This window comes from Ambystoma mexicanum, chromosome 4p, assembly GCF_040938575.1.
Source record: "Ambystoma mexicanum isolate Mex_15411 chromosome 4p, UKY_AmexF1_1, whole genome shotgun sequence".
Classification (NCBI taxonomy): domain Eukaryota; kingdom Metazoa; phylum Chordata; class Amphibia; order Caudata; family Ambystomatidae; genus Ambystoma; species Ambystoma mexicanum.
Window position 1 is genome coordinate 383,680,318 of NC_090927.1, and position 20,292 is coordinate 383,700,609.

The 20,292-nt window shown below is 47.1% G+C and overlaps 1 protein-coding gene across 2 annotated transcripts in view; it reads left to right on the forward strand.

Moving 5' to 3' along the window:
- SMC6 (structural maintenance of chromosomes 6) overlaps positions 1-20,292 on the forward strand; it is a 2,412,589-nt gene that overhangs the window by 788,019 nt on the left and 1,604,278 nt on the right. The gene's annotated exons all lie outside the window — the stretch shown is intronic.

A 20,292-nucleotide genomic window follows, 5' to 3' on the forward strand; every position in this document is an offset into this window, starting at 1 on the left:
ATGTTTTGGACCTCGTTTGCATTAAGAGTAGTAGATAACAAATCTACATCTTATCATTTCAATGCTTTCAGATGAATAACAGGTAGCCAGGATGTTGTGTGTGCACCTTTCCACCCAAACAACTGTTTCTATCCATTTGAAATCCCTGTAAATGGCATGCTTTTTCAGCTACATAGCTGTTGGGGTAGATTTTCATTTATATGCTCACTCTTCACCTGCTAGACTCCCAGAATATTTTGCGGGACCTGGTGATTATTTGTCCATGTTTCTGAGTAGGAATCTTTCCTCGCTCATCCTGTCTTTTACTCTTTTTATGGGTAACGTGTTTATGGTTCTCCATAGTGTATTTTTGAAGATATCCTTTCCTATAACTGTGTATGCAGCACACAGCACTTAATGTGCAGTGTTTGGTTGCCCTTGGAGATTCCCTTTATTTTCTCTTAATTTACAGTGGGTGAACTACTGTTCCCAAGGGTAGAGCAGGATTTTCACCCCCTTTACATTTTATAAAGGGAGACTAGCACACCCCAGTTTATGTGGAAAACTGGGGTTGTCAAACCAGCCGCGTTAATGCACAGAAAGGTCACCATTCTGCTAGAATGGTGGCTTTTTTCACCATTTGTAATGCGATGGTCAATTCTTGGGTGGTCTTCTGCCGTCCTAGGTGGAGGAGGTCCTGGTTGAAGATTTGTCTTCGCAAGGAACCCTTTGTGTTTGCTGTCGAGGCTCCAGAGTGTCTGTGAAGGCAGGAGTCTGAAACTCCACAGCCCTTTGTCTTCAGGTGTGCTTGAGTGAGACCAGATCCCACTCAGGGGGGTAGGGGGGAAGGGTGGGGACTGGTTGTCTTAATTGGACAGCCACCACCCCTTTCTTTAAACTGATGGGAGATCTTGCAGAAGCTGCGTATGGGCTCCTGTTTAAATGTCTGATTCTGGAAGCTGAAGATACGTTGACCACTGGAGCTGAATCCAAAGAGTAAGATGAAGAAAAGACACCTGATACGGATTCCAGTGACCAGCGGAGCCTGTTCTGACGATTCCTTCCATGCGGCCTGTGGGTCCAAAAGGCAACACCCCCTACCCAGAGGCTGGTGAGACTCACTAGTCTTGAGAATACCTGCTTCGAATGGATTGTTCCCTCCCACGTATTCCTCATCTTGTGATAAATCGTTATCTCCAGCTTCGCTGCTTCGGAAAAATGTTTTCACGGCAGAGGGCGCTGTGCTCGAGGTCGTGGCGTCGATTATCCCTCGACCAACTCCGTACTCTGTCGACGTCACCGATGGTATAAGTAGCTCGAGCCGCGCCCGTTGCTTCAGTTCTGTTTTTCCGATCGCTTCGCTATCGAGAACGGCGCGCTTCTATTTTCTGTGAAGAAAATGTCATCACCTTCGACACCCAGAACTGGGTTTAAAAAGTGTGCAGATTGTGGGTCTAAGATGTCGATTACCGATCCCCACCGGATTTGTCTCTGGTGTCTCGGTTCCAGTCACCGAACCGATGACTGCGGCTCCTGCCAATCGATGACCGAAAAAGCTCTTTGTGAGAGGAGAGGTAAACTGTCGGTGGGGAGGGAGGCCTCAAAAAAGGTTTCGTCAAAAAAACATAAGAAAGCGACTGATTCTAAGGGATCGGATCGCCATAGGCACTCGAAGAGATCTCGATCTAGAAGTAGATCGAGACATTCTTTGTCGTCATCGAAAATAATGAAGAGCAGACATAGATCTCCCTCATCTTCTTCTTCAGAGTCGACCGAAGAAATTCGTTGTCCGACTAAATCGGATTCTCCCAGCAAGTGGGAAGAATTCCGCAAAAAGATGGAGGTTTTCGAGAATGCGGCCTCGACCCCCTGGAAAGAACCTCGAAAAAGCCATACCCCTAAGGTCGCTCCGTTGGACGACAAAGGGAAGTCCAAGGCTACTATGGCTAAGACCAGTAGCGTCGAGGAATACAAAAAACCTCGAGTCGACGTAAAACCGTCGAAGAAACTTCGAGAGTCGAGCACCTCTCCAGTGCGGCCAAGAAACACAAATCGTCGAAGACTTCGACGCCCCCGACGTCGATAATTTCTACACCAAAGCCAAATGCGTCATCGACACCATTATCGAAGTCATCTTCGATAACTTCGAAGACTTCGAAGACACCCTCGAAAATTTCGAGGGATTTGCCATTTCCTTCGACGCAGATGGAAGAGGAAGAAAGGAGATTCACTCCTTTGCCCAGATCAGACTTTTTCAAATCTATGTCTGCAATCTATGAAGAGTCTGCTTCAGAAGAAGACGACGAAGTTACTCCTTTGGGAGTTACTTATGGTACAAGACAAGTTCCTGAAGAACTTATTGACCAGGAATCTAGAATGAGAGACCTGAGTGATACTCTACATCTGCCAGTGGAGTTGACACATCCCCAGAATTAGAGTTCGCCAAACCTGATCCTGCAGAGCATGCAGATGCTGGGTACAGGGGTCTTATGACCAGGGTAGTTGAATACATGGGTTGGGGTAATACTTCACCCATTTTTGAACAAGATGACATGACGGATATTATCGTCAAGGGACCTCAGAAGGATCCTGTTCTCCCTTTTCACAGGGCCCTTCAAAGGACTGTGGAGAAAAACTGGGAGAAACCAGAAACCATTGCTGCTGCAGACAGCACTTTTCCAAGAAAATATAGACCAGCTGGATCGGATCCTGAATATTTGAATAAACCTCCGACTCCAGAGAGTTTAGTCATTCAAGCAGCATCCCCTTCAAAACAAACTGCTTATCCAACTATCCCTCCAGATAGAGAGGATAAAAAGATTGACGCCTGGGCACGTAAAGTTTTCACGTCAGGCAGTATGGCACTTAAGTCGGCAAATGTCACCTGTACCCTAGCCAGGTTTACCCATACCCTGTGGGACTGTATTTCGGCGGCGGCTGATCATATTCCGGAAGGCAAGGAAAGGGAAGGCTTCCTGAATATAGTTAAAGACGTGAAGGAGGCAATGGGGGAATGCCTCCAGTCTGGACTGGATACTGCTGATGGTATCAGCAGATCCATGGCTGCAAGCGTTGTGCTACGCAGATTTGTGTGGTTGAGGAAGTCGGGATTTGCACCGGACGTGCAAGCTAGACTCCTCAACATGCCCTTTGATGGCTCGAGGCTCTTTGGCAGAAAGGCTGATGAAAGCCTTGAAAAACTTCAGACCTCGAAAGCGGCAGCTAAATCACTTAGCGCCTCTTTGTGCCAGCCTCTAAAACCCTATTACGGCTCATCTTCCTGGAGGGGTTGTTCTTTTCGATACTACTCCTCTTTTGGTAGAGGAAGAGGACAGGCCTCTCAAAGGGGCAAAAGGAACTTCCCTCGTCGAACACGGGGAAGAGGTGCAAAATCAGCCTCAGTAGCGGCATCTGTACCCTCGGCCACTCCTGCAGCCGCCTCCAAATCCCTCTGAGACCTTGTTACACAAAACACCAGTGGGCGGGGCATTACCTCAGATGCTTGGGCACTGGAAACAGTAGCCCAAGGTTACTGTCTCCCCTTTCTAAAAAGGCCTCAGAATCATCCACCGGGAGCCAACTCCGTCAAAATTCCGGATCCACTCCTGTTGCAGGAAATTTTAACCCTGCTAGAGAAAGGTGCCATATAACTGGTACCTGTAGCGGAGAGGAACAGGGGTTGGTACTCCCCATATTTTCTCATCCCAAAAAAGGACAGAGGACTGAGACCCATCTTGGACTTGAGAAACTTGAAAAAGTTCCTCAGGAAGGTCAAGTTCAAGATGGTGACTCTTTTTCAGATCCTTCAGGCTCTCCAACTCCAAGATTGGTTGGTATCATTGGACCTTCAGGATGCTTACTTTCATGTGCCAATCCATCCAAAGCAGGTTCGCGATTGGCAATTCTCATTATCAGTTTTGAGTTCTGCCATTCGGGTTGACCTCCGCCCCGAGGGTTTTCACCAAACTGTTGGCTGTTGTAGCAGCAAGTCTCAGGAAAGGAGGTATTCACATATATCCCTACCTGGACGACTGGTTGATCAGAGCAAGTTCTCCAGAACAAGCTCAGGAACATCTTTCGATCACCTGCCACTTCCTCCACAAACTGGGCTTCTCCCTCAATTTCAAGAAGTCCCACATGATACCAGCCCAGAAACTCCAGTTTATCGGAGCAGTCTTGGACACTTCATCGGGAAAAGCCTCGCCTCCCTAAGTGAGAGCTCTCCACATCCAGCAGATGGTAACAAAATTCCAGAATGCCCAACGTCTACCGGCCTTCGATTTTCTCAGGTTGCTCCGCCTCATGGCATCCTGCATTTTTCTAGTACCAGAGGCCAGGTTGAGAATGAGATCCCTTCAATGGGCACTCAGAACTCAGTGGTCCCAGTTCTCAGGGAATATGTCGGATCTTCTGCAAGTCCCGAGCGCAGTTGCTCAGGATCTTCTATGGTGGGCTTGCAACGACAACATTCTCAAGGGGGAGTCTTTTTGGAAACCTTGGCCGGAGATAACCGTAGTGACGGACGCCTCACTCACGGGGTGGGGAGCACACACCAACGATATGACAATCAGCAGTCGTTGGTCTCCATCGTAGTCCAAACTACACATCAACCTATTAGAGCTGAAGGCAATCGGACTAGCTCTGAAGGCCTTTCTGCCCTCTGTACAGGGAAAGAATGTTCTGATAATGACGGACAACACAGTGGCCATGTACTATCTCAACAAGAGAGGAGGTGTAGGGTCACTGCCACTGTGCAGAGAGGCAATGCAGCTCTGGTTCTGGGCAATACGAGAAGGAATCTCTCTGTCGGCAATTCACCTAGCCGGAGAGAAGAACACGGCGGCGGACGCTCTGAGCAGGCAGAGCACGGTCTCTCACGAGAGGGAGCTGGCTCAGGAAGTCCTGCTGGAGATCTTCGCCCTTTGGGGAACCCCTCAAGTGGATTTGTTCGCCACCGCGATCAACCGGAAGTGCGATCAGTACTGCTCAAGGGAATTTCCTCAAAGAGGAGCTCTGGGAGACGCATTTGTAGTGGAGTGGAAGTTTCCACTGCTGTACGCGTTTCCCCCAGTCCGCGTGATTCCTCAAGTAATCAGGAGGTTGAGAAGGTTCAGGAAAACCATGATCCTAATTGCCCCAGATTGGGCCAGGAGGACGTGGTACCCGGACCTTCTAGACATGTCCATCTGCCCTCCAATACGTCTTCCGCAAAGAGAGGATCTTCTCTCGCAAGAGGAAGGTGGGGTTCTCCATCCAGAGGTCAAGACACTCAACCTTCACGCATGGTTTCTGAGAGGTTGAGATACAAGGATTGGGATCTTCCGGATGACGTAATGGAAATCTTGCTTTCGGCCAGAAGACCAGCAACAAAGTCTTTGTACCAATGTCGCTGGAATAGGTTTAGTAACTGGTGCAAAGACAAGGATGTGGACCCTTTTCAGTGTGACACCCCAATGGTGCTTTCCTTTCTGCTACATCTAGCTAATCTCGGGCTCCAGATAGGAACAATAAAAGGATACCTTGCTGCGCTGTCCATTTTCAAGCGCTCCTCGGAAGAGGTTTCATACTTCAAAATACTGTTAATAATTCAATTCTTAAAGGGGCTCACTAATGTATACCCTCCAGTACCTTTTCATGTACCAACCTGGGACTTAAATTTAGTATTAAAATTCTTGACTTGCATACCTTTTGAGCCTCTGCACTCATGTCCATTGAGGCTTTTAACTCTAAAAACTGTCCTCCTTGTGGCCCTATCATCAGCCCGCAGAGTTGGCGAACTTCAGGCTCTCTCATGCAAACCACCATATACTATTTTTTATAAAGATAAGGTAGTCCTTAAGGTTAAACCTTCATTTTTGCCAAAAGTAGTCTCAGATTTCCATTTGTCACAAGAAATAGTACTTCCGACGTTTTATCCTCCTCCTCACCTGGGCAAACAAGAGGATAGATTACATAGATTAGATCCCAAGAGGGCTCTTAGTTTTTACATCTCTAGGATGGCTAAATTGAGACAAGATGACCAACTGTTTGTGGGTTACACTGGTCAAAAATTAGGCTTATCTGTAACAAAACAGACCATTTCCCGCTGGATCATATTAGCCATAGTTGAATGCTACAGATTAGCGGGAAAAGAACCACCAGATGGGCTTCGTGCCCATTCTACAAGGGGAATGGCTACTTCTGCGGCTCTAAAGAGGGGAATCCCGGCAGCAGACATTTGTGCAGCTGCAACCTGGAAAACAATACATACCTTTATTAAACATTATTGTTTGGACACTGCCTCCTCTAACGAGGGTTTATTTGCAAAGGCAGTTCTGCATTCTGTCCACGAAAACTGAAATGGTACTCCCACCTCCAAAAATTGATACTGCTATGGGAGCCTATCACAAGATGAGGAATACGTGGGAGGACACAATCCATTCGAAGAACAAGTTACTTACCAACTGTAACGTTCTTTCGACTGGATGTTCCTCCCACGTATTCCTCATCGACCCTCTCATCCAACCCCACAGTACAGTTTACGTTTTCTTACACTTTCCTCTCACGAAGAATGTATCGGTCATGGGACACCCCTGGGTGTTCGTCCTATATATATTTCATCGAAAAAACAGAACTGAAGCAACGGGCGCGGCTCGAACTACTTATACCATCGGTGACGTCGACAGAGTACGTCGAGGGACAATCGACGCCACGACCTTGAGCACAGCGCCCGCTGCCGAGAACATTTTTTTCCGAAGCAGCGAAGCTGGAGATAACGATTTATCACAAGATGAGGAATACGTGGGAGAAACATCCAGTCGAAAGAACGTTACTTGTTCTTTTAGACCCATCCCTCGACATGCTGCGATTTTGCTGGGTGGCGAATCGTCAATACCCAGGGACCTCGAGCCAGAGTGCGGTAAATGGTTTTCCGAAGTTCAATTTTCACTGAAACTTTGTTGGACTCCTGCTGGAGCTCGAGATACACGATTCAAATCCTTGAAGTCCCCTCACCAGATTGTAGGACCAGATTAGCAAGGAAAATCCCATCGCTGCACCAGTGTGAGGACAGTTTGTCCAAAGTCTACCTATGGGCTGTATAAAACCATACACATGTGCGCAGTACAGGATTATACTAAGAGTTGAGTTTTCTGTATTGCATACTTGTATGGTTTTATGAAGCCCCTAGGTGGACTATATAAAACTGTCCTAGCAATACCCTACTGTTATTTGATCGGTTTGCTTCATATACTTGTTTTTCTTGTTTTTGGGTAATAGTTTTCTAAAACAGGTCTACTTTGTCCCTAATCAGGAGATTTTTCATATGCCTTTTGACTACGCCAAGATATATGAACTGACTTGTCTTACGACTTGTCTTAAATGGTGTCTTTGTTATCCTGAATCTCCAGCTGATAGTATTGGTCAGTGAAGGAAACTCTTGAAGGCTGGCTTAAAGGTGCAGTACACAATAATGGGCACCATAACATCTGTACACAATAATGGGCACCATAACATCTGTACAAATATATTCTTTGCTGTAATGTGCATAAGGAATAACTACATCATATTTCAAGTTGTGTGCATTTAAATATCTTTCAATTCACAGAAGAGCATTTATAACCATTCTCGCCAGCTTGTGAAATAAATACAGAAATCCACAAAGTCCACTTCGACTTATGATGAAGCTTACTATATAGCATGCCTAGTGCCTGTTGCCTTCAGTTCAGTTTTTCTGTGATAGCCAATACTTTGAGAAATATGGCACGCTTCGTATTTTTCATTAAAAACCAACATTATTGAGATCGATGGCCTCATCATGGACAGTCAACTCCGAAGACCGGGTTCAAAAAGTGTCACGACTGCAGTGCCAAAATGTCACTCACGGACCCTCATCGGGTGTGTCTGTGGTGCCTTAGCATGGAGCACAGGACGACAGACTGTGGGTCATGTCAGTCCATGACCAGTAAAGCTCTAAGAGAGCATACAGGAACATTAGCGGCAGGTAGGCCCCCTACAAAATCCCTCTCAATGACCCCGTCGAATAAACAGTCATCCGACTAGTAGAGAGATGACTCTCGAAGGAAAAGGTCGAAGAAACGGCACGGTCTAGGAGTGGGTCTCACCATTCCTGATCATCCTAAGAAGGTGAAGAAAAGGCACTATAGGTTACCTTCCAGCTGCTCCGATTCATCTCCAGATAGAAGTACATCCTGCCTGACGAAATCTTCGATTCTTGTACAATGATAGGAGTTCAGGCAGAAAATGCTAACAATTTTTGAGGAGGCCACCCCGTCCACTCCGAAAGAACAAGAAGAAAGCCAGGCTCCTATTGCGCTGCACCCTCATTTTGGCCATGTGGTCCTTGCTGCACACATTTACTAAGCATTACTGCCTGGATTACCTGTCGGGGATGGACGCTTATTTTGTTTGAGCAGTCTTTGTTTTTGGTCCAGTTCCTGTTCCCTCGCTCGACTCCCTTCTCCAGATTTATGGACTGCTATGGGAGTCTATCATAGATGAGGAATCTGTGGGAGGAAGGAATCCATTGGAACACATTACTTACATCTCTGTAATGTTCTTTCTGAAGGATGGTCCTCGCACAGATTACTTGTTGCCCTCCAAACCTGCCACTCTTGGCAGATAGCTTATACACACGATTGTTCTGCAGTCCCTCAGCGAATGCCTTTGAAGCAAAAAAAGCAGCACTAAGGTCACGTACAGTGTGGGCTGCTCCATATTTACTAACCTTGATGTCGCATACAGCATGGTATGTACAACGGTGTGGCTTGTCCATCAGTGTCGACTGGAGCCGCAATGTGCTGGTTGGTGGCAAAAGTTTTAGAAGACAGCTGGCTCTGGAGACAGATGTTTCACCTACAGATGGCTCAACTATGATCTATCAGAAAGAATGTTACCAACGAGGCAAGTAATTTGCCTGTTCTACACAAGTCTCATTGTTAGTCAATGGGCACAAAGGAAGCAGTTGGCCAATGTTAACCAATGAAAAATGAATGATGAAACAATGATATAGCTTCACACATGGGACCCACACAGACAAGAGTGGACCCAAAGTATTACTCCCAAAGGGATGAGAGAAACCAAACCAAGAAGTCCTGTAACAAAGCTAAACACAGCTATTCCCAGGATGAGTGTGCAGAGGTGAGTTGTGAGATCACAAACAGGGAATTGTGCAGTTTGGTTATGGATTGATTTTGTCAGCTCACGAGCACTACAGCCAAGAGTGGAAACAAAGCCCAATGGTAAATATGGGGACCCACAACATAAGGTTAATGCCAAGAAGGCATCTGAACAGCACAGCTTCAGAAGAGGTTTCATTTGACAGCAGAGTGTCAGTGGCCCACACAGGAGTTTTATTGCACGAGGAACAAAGCCTACACTTCAAGCAGAGTCTCGGCACCTTTAAGATAAATATTCTATGAAGGGATGCATTTAGAAGTGGGCCTTTGTGGAGCTTGCAGAAATTGGTACTTAAAGCAGCAGCAGCATCACCTACTATCTTAATAGTTGAAGGAGAAACAGAATACAAAGTTAAAAGGATCCTAGACTCTAAAATGGTCCGGTCCAAGCTATACTACCTTAATCATTCTTAGTGTTTGGCCAGCTGTAAACATCTGACACACAATGCAATTCAATACATATTATGCACTGTGCCATAACAAATTCGGAACAAACCAGTCTTCCGCAATTGTAGCTGCAAGACGCTACCTAGTTACATGCGCTGGGTAATGCAGCTTTTCTAGCGTGCTCTTTAATAACGCTACTGGCATTACTGGTTTCCCAGTGGTATCTTGTCGCCATAATGATTCTTTTGGGGATAAAGAACACCCCCTTTGCTTCCATAATTCCTGCTCTTCCTGCAGTTCACTGCTTTGAATCTCCATTAGTTGGGTCTTTGGCAAATAAACCGTTCTCACATTATCATAGTCATGGCTATTCCCTCTCTTATACTTTGAGTATCAAAACTCAATATATCTGAAGAACATGCAACCCTTTTGGTTTCCAAGTCTGCGGCTTCGTTCCCGCAAGAGATGAAATCTGTTCGCTTAGTGTAAGTTGTGCATGTAACTATCACCATGGCCGCTGGGAGCTGTAGTGCCTTAATAAGCCTGTCCAATAAAGATGCATGCTGCACTGGAGTGCCGTCCGCTCGGTGGTAGCTGCTCCTTTTCCAACGTGCTAGCCCTGCATGTACGGTTGACATCACATAGGCGGCGGCTGCACTGTACACCGTCACTTCCTGTCCTTCGTGTTTCTCAAGCGCGACAATAAGCACCACTAACTCTGCTGCTTGTGCTGAAAAGTGAGATGGTAATCTTATACTCACTAAAACCTCAAATCCCCCATTTGCTTTATGCCTTACTACAGCTGTGCCAGAATGTCGTTCTCCACTCGTCTGATCAATTTTTGAAGAACCATCAATAAAGAGAATTTCCCTCCTTGACAAAGCATTTTCTTTTGGTATATCATACAACTCAACATAATTAGCACTGTCATGCACATGATCACCCTCAGCCACTGGCTCAGCTACACATGTGGCTGGATTCACTTTTACATCTGACAATTTTGATCGTTGGATTCAAAATCATTACTTCATAAGCAGAAGCAAAGTATGTTCCACAAAAAGCGTCATAGAGCAGACCATTACAATACTTGTAGACTTCTCAATTGCGAACGCGCGGCTGCCAATGACTGTTGCAAGGAAAGGGTTGTTTAACTGGGTATAAAATCCCACTATAATACGCTAGAGGTTTCTACCACAATGTAGTCCTCTGTGTAAGCACTGCTGTCATGACTGTACCATTTGTGTGCGAGAATAAGAAACTCTTCAGCATAATTGGGGATACCCAAAACAAGAGCTGCGCAAATCGCTTTTTTCAACTCCTCAAACCTTTCCTCAGTCCATTTTATAGTAACCTCATTGACCTGTGCTTTCTTTAAAGCCTGGAAAATGGGTCTTGTGTACGAACTGTAGTCAAACACCCAGGCTCTAACATAATTGCATAGACCCAAAAAATTGGTGAATCTGTTTCACTGTGTGCAGTTTTCACAATCGCCTCCGCTGTTTCAGGTGTGAACTTTTTTCCCTTATGTGAAATCAGCTGTCCTATGTATAATACCTCTTCTTGACAGTACTGTAGCTTCTCTTTGTCTCCCTTGTATCCTTTGTCTGCTAAGATAGTCATCAACTGAATTGAGTCTTGCCTGAACTCCTCTTCTGTAGTGCTACAAATTAGAATATCTCTGTACTGTATCACCACACTTTTTAAATCAACATTGCCAAAGTCCATCTGTAGGACTCTGTTAAAGATTGATGGAGACTCACAGTAACATTGAGGCAGCCTAGTATGTTTAAGACGAGTCTTACAGAACGTAAATGAAGTCAAGTCTTGTGAGTTCTTGTTCAACGGGATTGAGAAAAACACATTTTTCAAATCAATCACAGTGAATTGTGCTTCTACTGGGATACTGCATAGTATTGTTGCCAGGTTAGGAACTAGAGGAAACTCTGCCTCTACAATATGGTTAATCCGTCTCCATGTTGTGTATACATCTCCACGACCCTCACTTTGATTTTTTGACAGGATACACTGCAGTGTTGCACGATGATTCTGATGGCACCAGAATACCTTCATCACTGCTGAAATAGTCTTAAATATGCATTCATCTGCCTTTCGAGACCTGGGATACTGTCTTGCTCGAGGTAAAATCAACCCTGCCTTCAGCTTTATTTTGACTTCCCCCCTATTCCCTTTAATAGTGCTACCTCATAAGTGCGTATAGTCCACAAGACACTTGGCACCTTCTCCAAATCTTTCCCAAAAAATGTTGGACACTCCTGCATTATCGCTATTCATTGTTGGATTTCCCTTTTCTCTGTTCTTATCCAATATGTAATGCTCATAAAGAACACTACTTCGTCTGTTGGGTTTTCTCTGAACATATCGTCATCAGTAATGTCAGTCAATCTGTACCCTTCTTCGAGATCTATCACTGTCCTCCATGGTCTACCCTCATCATCCAATCCCTCGAGCATCGCCATTTCCCTTTGTACTATGGCGTCTTCTAATTCTATAGGGATAGTTTGTCCCTCTCTTCATCCATAGGTGTCTGTGGTCTGAACAAGAATTCATCAGGTATCCTCAGTTTTTCCCACATGGCAGGTAGCCATGTCAGTAGAATGCTCACCCCATAAAGAAAAACGTCTGGCTCTACTGGAACGCCTCGCAGGGCCACTTGCCCTGTGAACGCCAGTATAAATTCACCTGCATTCAAATAGTGTATTCCAGGAGTGGAACACACTATTCCTTCATCAGTAAATGAAATCGTCCTGTTGAGCTTTGTCATCAAATCTCTTCCCAATATGTTAACCAATGTCTGTCGTGAATACAACAATGGAACAGACATTTCACACACTGCTATAGAGACTGGTAATTCATCAGTAAAAGGAACTCAACTCGTAGCTCTAGAGAACCCTTGAGCATTCATGTCAATTACCGCCTTTGGATATTTTCACTCTCGTATACATGAACGAGTAGCCCCAGAGTCTACTAAAAAAGAAAGATTTGCCTCCTATCGTCACATCAACCCTTGGTTCCTCTTGGGCGTCTAGTGTCACTGATGGTACTGAACACATCAAGTTGCCCTGTGAGTTGTCCTATTGTGGGTACATGCATACCCCTGTATCGGTGAAAGGATTCCCTCCCACTACAATGGCACCTGCTATTCTTGGTGTCAGCAATTGTCCTGTGTTTGCATACTTTAGTGTCTGCATGGGGGTGTGTTGCGACTGCCCTTTCAGTGGATTCATGTGCACTTGCTGTGGTTGCTGTCTGTTGCATTCACAGTACTTGTGTTTTGATACACTGTTTGATCCTGGACAAATCCTTCTCTAGTTTGTGTGCTATATGGTGGAGGATAAGCTGTCCCCCTTCTTGGAAATTGGCCATTCTGTACATTCTCTTGGCTCACACATATGCGTGCAATGTGCCCTTTCATCCCACAAGTCCAACGTACGGGGGAAGCCGCCTGACCAGTCCCCCTTGGTTAAATCTTCCTTGCGCATTTTGATTCTCATTCTGCGCATTTTGAAACCCACCTTGATTGTTTTGGAATCGTTCCCTTCCTCTATACCCCATACCTCTGCCTCGTGGCATGAACGCATTCCCTCCTTGGTCAATAGGGCACTGATTATTCACCTGTGATGCACCCATTGTTTGCTCCATCCCCAATCCTTCTCCGCTTTTCAATACCGCCCCTTCTATGGCAAACTTTGACAATTTCTTCTGAACTAACTTGGCTTCCTCAATTTTCCTAGCCTCATCTTCTTGTTTTTCTTTTGCAATAGCCGACAGTGATGCACTATCTTCAACTGTATTTCATTCCACAGCTTTGCCGCCATACCTACTTGTTTCTTCATTTGCATCTGTACTTCCTCAGGCAACCTGTGACACAAAATTTGGTAAAATAATGCCACTGTTTTCCCCCACGACTCCCTCATTTCAAGTTGCCAACTTGAATGTCCTGAATGTAAGCAATAGGGTCTTCATCTTCCTTCATTTTATGTGTCATAATTGTACCCATATCTGATGTGTAAGGATACTGCACACATCTGCTCTGCAATTATTAAATGGCTCTCTATTGTGCGCTGTGTTCTGTGCTGTCACACTTGAATAGCCTGCTCTCCTCATTCTGCCTGTGGCTTACTGTATTTCACCTTACTGCTAATTTGAATTGTGCCTTGCCCCTGTGGCTTTACTGAATTTCACCTTGCTGCTAATTCGAATTGTGCCTTGCCTCTCTGGCTTACTGTATTTGACCTTGCTGCTAATTCAAATCTAGCTGTGCCCTTGTGGCTGTACTGTTTTTAATTTTGGCTGCGCCCAGTGACATCTTTGTGTGCCCTGTCCTGCTCCACTTCGTCCTTCCACATCACTCATGGTGCTCTCCCCTATCGTCTCAGTTTCTCCATTGACTATCCTCCCCTTCTCACTAAGTCTGGCAGGAAGAAGTTCAAGAAAGATATCTTGGTCTCAAACCCTGGTCGCCTTATCACGGACACCTACACCAGTGCATCGTCTAGACAGACCTTCACTGACATCCTCTTTGTCGTTCCTTCGCCAGACCTATGGACCCCCCCCATGTGGGCTCTTTGCTCTCTCCTTTCTCTTCTTCTCTCATTAATGGTGGCACCCAGTGGTAGGCTCTCCTGAACCCCTTCCACTCCTCTAAGGTAATCCTCAATGTCTACCTGAATGGTACTGTCCTCAGGCCAACCTTCTCCTCTTTGATAGACGCTTCCCCCGCCTCATCAACTTCCTTGCTTCTCCTGCTGTGCCCTACCTCTCCTCTCTGGCTTTCTTGCCTCCCACCTTTGCTGCCTTCTTGGCTACCTTGCCCTCCCCTCCTTCCCCCACTCAGGCTCCTTCTACACCTCCGCAGGGTGTACCTCTGATTTGTATCCCTCCCTGGAAGTCTTAGAAGGCTAGCAACCTTCTCCATATTGCCACTCTCGCTCAGCTGTCAAACACTCCTCTGACATCTGCCACCTCCTTGAAGAACTAGACCTCGATGTCCTCGGTCTCACCAAGACATGGTTCACGGCCAGCTTTGTCAGAAGATTTGACGCCCTCCTCCCTGATGGCTAAAATATCCTCTCCGCACCCAGATCCAACCGTACCGGTGGTGGTGTAACCTTGATCTTCCCAGAGTGGATTCCTGCCTTTGTGATTCCGGTTCAGGCCTACTCCTCCTTTGAATGCCTTGTCTGTAGGCTTTCTCTCTCTCTCTCCCGGCCACTCTCTCACTATTGCTACTATTTATCGGCCACCTTGTCAGACTACCTCTTTCCTCTCTGAGTGGCCCGACCTCTCCTCTTCCCTCCTGGCCTCGACCACTTAACTCCTCCTCCTCTGAGACCTCAATATCCACCTTGATGCTTCCTGTCCCTCCCTCTTTCTCTATTCTTCCCTCTGGCCCGACTAACTCTGCAGGGCACACTTTAGATGTTCTCATCGCCTCGGACCTCCCCCTTTCTAACACCCTCGCCATTCCGTTCTCTTGGAGCGATCACTTTCTCCTCCTCCCATCTCTCCCTCTCTACACGGGAGGATAGCTCAGGGGCTTGCCTTGGAAGCAAGATGACATGGAGCATCACAGGTTCAATCCCCGGGTCTGTGCTTAGAAACCTCTGGGTATGAAGCGCGTTATAAATAACCTATCATATGTCATACCCCGCAGGCCAAGCCTACTCCCACCACTGCCACCTACCCTCTTGGTCATCACGCCCATGAAGCGTGTGTCAGTTGATGCTTTCGCTGCCACTTTCTCAAGTTCCACTTTCTCTGCTGCCTCTATGTTCTTGCCCCTGTCACGAGGATCCGCTTGAAGCCCAAAGCCAAGTGCAACTCTTGGTTCGACTCTGACCTAGTTACACTTAAACGCAAGTGTAGGGTGGCTGAGAGGAAATGGCGGGCTTCTTGTGCATCCTCCGACAAACTGGCCTGCCGCCTGTTCCAAAGGCAATATCGTCTCTGTCCGAACCAAGAAGAGAGCCCATATCCAAGCCTGCGTCTTTGGGGCATCTAACAACTCGGCCGAGCTATTTAAAATCTGCAAGGAGCTAACCAATCCTGCTGCAGTATCTACCTCTCCTCTCCCTTCTTAGGCCCTCTGCACAGCCCTGGCCTCTCATTTCATCTCTAAAACCCAGGACATCCTGTCCACTCTCATATCCTCCGGCCCCCGTGCTGCCACCTCTCCTCCCTCTTTCTCTTCCTTTACTCTGTTCTCCCCTGACGAGATTTCCAGACAAGTCTGATCTATGAAAGGCTCATCAAAATAGGTTCTTCCAGGGGGCACTGTTGAGCAGCCGAGTAAGATGGCCGTCTGATTAAGGAGCTCCAACCCCACGTTATCCTTAGTTTAGATAACTCCTGCTATGCCCGCCTAATCTACAAACTACAAACTGCTGCGGCTGGCGGCATAAAAGAGCACCTGTGGATTCAATTTGGCAGTGTAACAATATGTGTGCGAGGACCAAGGAGGAGCCGAGCCCGCATCATTGCATGCTGCAATGTGAGACACCTAACGGCTACATGCACCCTCTCTGAGTCTGCAGAGGGTACTGCGTGGGAGATAGCGCCCAGAGCCTTTCCCCCAGCGGGTGTCCTAAAACGTGCTACCGGTGGCTGCCACTGACCTGCTATCCAAATTTCTGCGAGAGCCCTTGGCGAGCGAACACCCACGGACGTTCCTGTGGGCTCCCTGGTGGGGGAGGAAGAGCGCCGGATGAGAGGTTGCTGGCCCGGTGACACCAGCCAAGGAGTTTCCTCTGAACGCATTGCAGTGGCGAGGAGGAACACAGAGGGCTCGGCTGGTGCTACAACACGCACCCGGATACCACATTGCTACCTGCTTGGGCTTCCGATTGAGCCCTGAGACACCAGAGGAGAGTTGTGAATAGAAGTGGCGAAGACGCGCTGATCCGCTTGAACAGTCACACGTGGCTGCAGGGGACATGGGAGTGGCAGCCCGGGGTGCAGGCTTGGCCTCAGCTGCACACTGATTCCCGCTGCAGACTGTTGCCTTATCATGGGCCCTGCGACACACAGTGCTGGGATACTGGGCTATTACTGCTGACCCGATGGGTGTTGAGGCACCACTGCATATGCCGATGAGCACCTGGCTTTGGATCCTGCTTTGGCCCCTGCTATACATGGTGAGATACGTGTTAGCTGGAATTTCTCGGGCCCAGTGTTGCGTATGCAGGTACTTCCACCTACGTACCACTGGACATTCTGAAGACATACCCAAGGCACATACCGGTGAACATCCTGGGTAGTTGCTGGTTGAGCGGACATTGTAAGGCCACAAAGACCACACACAAAGCACCGGGCACTCTGGAAAAGGTGGGCTGAATGTCATGCATACACCCTAACTCTTGCATTGCCCATAGGAGTCAACATAGTTTAGACATCTCTAATGGGAATGCTGAAGGGGTCCCAGTGCCAATATTAAATCTCACGGACTACAAAGTTGGGGTGCCCTGGGTAGCCAGCAGGCCTAGTCCATGCATTGAATCCTAAAGTAACGGGTTGGTGCCAAAGTTGTTGGCGTTGGAATCCAGCACACTTTGGGAAGCCTGGGTCAGACTGCTAAAATTGGGCTGTGATCTAGAAGAAGCCTGAGGAATGCCCAGAGGTGCTGGATGCTCGCCTGGCCGTGCGGCGCACTGTACGGCCGTGATCAGCCACCCCATGGACACTAGTAACCCATCCGCCTCTGGCACTTGCGGCCTGTACACAGGGCCCGTCTGTCCTCTATCACGCTGCAGCAGCGTTTAAAACACAGCTAAGCTGCACTGCTACTGGTTAATAACAAACACGCTGTCCCCCCAGACCCCCTGGCAGGGACCACACTGCTGGTTAATTAGAGGCCTGCCATCGTCTGTCTTGAAGTAGCGTGTCCTACTGAAAATCTATTTGGAGACAACATGATGAAGGGCCCTGGAGCCCAAAAGAAAGGGCCAATTGATTCTTTAACTAACACCCCTGCTTAAACCCAGGGCCCTACAGAGCCGCCAGATGATGGCATACAGCCTTCGGGCTCTAACAGCACTAGTGATGACCACCTCCTTGCGGCAAAGCAGAATGGTTTCATGGCTGTAAACCTGAAACTAGATGACATTGTTTCGACCATAGGATCCCTGAAATACAAGCTGGAAAAGGAAGGTCTCTGTATCACAGAGGCGGAGACGAGGATTGGCGAGACAGAGGATAAATTAGTTATACATGATTGTGATATAGCGCACTTGCAGCAGGAGTTGAGCAAGACCTGCAATAAATGTGACGACTTGGAATCAAGATCTCCACGAAACAACATCCATATTATCGGGATTCCAGAGGCGGCCTGTAAAGGCCTGATGGAACACTTTGTCGAGAACCTGTTGAAAACACTGTTCGATCCATCTAAATTCTCACAACATTTCCTGGTGGAAAGGATGCACCGCGTTCTGGCTCCTGTGCCCAAGCCAGGGACTCCACCCTGCACCACCCTTGCAAAGCGCCTAAATTACAGAGACAGGGACTTAATTCTACGCATGTCCAGAGAAAAAGGTGCTCTGTGGTGTGAATTCTCGGATATCCACATTTATCCTGACTTCTCTGCTAATGTGCAGGCTAAGCGCAAGTTGTATGACTCGGTCAAAAAGCTACTTTGCATGAGGCAGGTCCTGTATGCGCTGCTATACCCGGAAAAATTGTGTATACAACATGGTGGAAGGTTCAATTCTTTGAAGATCCGACAGAAGCAACAGCCTACACTGAATTCACCATTCCCATACCGCTCCCGAGGAGAGACTGAGGTGGCGGGGGCAGTTCCTCTGCGTGCAACAATGAGCCTGAAAACATTGATAATGACTGATTTTCACATATGGTGCTCCGTCAATCCTCTTTATTAACAATGTGTACTCGAATTCCGCGACTTGGGGTGGACTGCTGCAGGGCGGCCATCTGAGAAGTACTGCTTCCTGCTCACAGTGCTCCCCAGGGGATATCCAAGTGTGTCCTACTGTTTGATGGGTACCATCGTCGAGTTGGGGGAGATAGAGAGTGGGAGGGAGGGAAGGTGTCATGATTGAGGTTGATGACACGCAAGTAAGCCACAGTAGTTTCATATGTTGTGTTTTGTTCTTGTTAAATGCAGTGTTGAAAAACAGTGCAGACTGCTCCTCGATTACACACTACAATCTTATCCTGGGTTTCACCCATTCATACTTGGGTCTATACTTGTTACAGTTAAGACATGACGGAGAATAACATTGCATTTGTGTCATGGAATATCCAAGGGCTCAATCATCCTATTAAGTCACGAAAGGTTGTGGCGTACATGAACTGCCAGGCCCCAGGGGTGGTAATGCGGCAGAGGACGCACGCCATTGGGGCCCTCAATGAAGGGTTTGCTGCGGCATGGGTCCCACACGCGTATTATTTTGGGAAGAGACTTTAATTTGATTCTAGACTGTGTATTGGATAGATCTAGATCCACAGAAAGGGAATTAATGCAGGCTGCAATTTTTTTTTTTTAACAGTTTTTATTGACACCAACACAAACCAAACTTACAGTGCTCATGACAATATTAATACACGTCATTTATCTTGTCCACTGTGTTCCACCCCTTTCCACCCCCCCTCAAGCCGCCAACTTTCCTTCCTGTTCCGTTTCTTCATCATGTGATAGGGTTTCTACATCGATTACTCCCGGTGAGTCCTGGTCACTAGCCCCGTCATGTGTGGGCCCAAATAATTCTGCCATTAGTTGTTTCCAGGCCATAAGGGTTCCTGCTTCTTCCTCCTCCCCCCAACACTACTCGCCTCTTGCCATACTGCTGTTTCCGCCTCTGTCCAGTTTTGTAGATCCTTCCACCACGTTTCTATTCTTGGTCTATGACATGCTTTCCATCCCATTGCAATTTTCCTCTTTGCTAGTACATACACCAGATCTTTCAGTTTACTAACATGCTTTAGTTTGTGATCTAGGGAACCCTCCCAATAGGCAAGCCCATACTGCATCTACCTCTATTTTGATCCCTTTATCGTCCATCCTCTGTGCTACTTCCCCCCAAAGGCATTCTATTTCTTGGAATGACCAAAACATGTGTACCATTCCAGCATTTTCTTCATTACATTTGGGGCATGCCCTGCGTTTTTAAATTTTGCTATCCTTTGTGGTGTCATATAAGCCATGTGGGTGATATATAGTTGTATCTGCTGTAGCCTGGCATTTCTCGACACTTTTTTGTGATATGTCTGAGCGCGCTCCCACATCCCATTGGGGCCCCACTTCTGCTTCCCAGTCTTGTCTGAGTTGTACCAATTCCTTTCCCGCCTTGGTCATCATCAGCTCGTATATTCTTGATATCTCGTGACTCCCCTCTGCTATGTCGTATATTGTGTCTATAGCGGTATCCGGTTCATTCGATAGTATTTCTTCAGGCCATGTCTCTTTAATCCGCTGCATCACCCTATGATATGTAATATACTGTCCTACATGTACCCCCGTTTCTTCGCCAGCCAGAAATGCGACCTGTTCTGCTCAAGGGAATTTCCCCCGAGAGGAGCTCTAGGAGACGCGTTCATAGTGGACTGGGAGTTTCCGCTTCTGTACGCGTTCCCACCGGTCCCTGTTCATTCCTCAAATGATCAAGAGGTTGAGAAGATTCCGGAGAACCATGATCCTAATTGCCCCGGATTGGGCCAGGAGAACGTGGTACCCGGACCTTCTAGACTTGTCCATCTGCCCTCCAATTCGACTTCC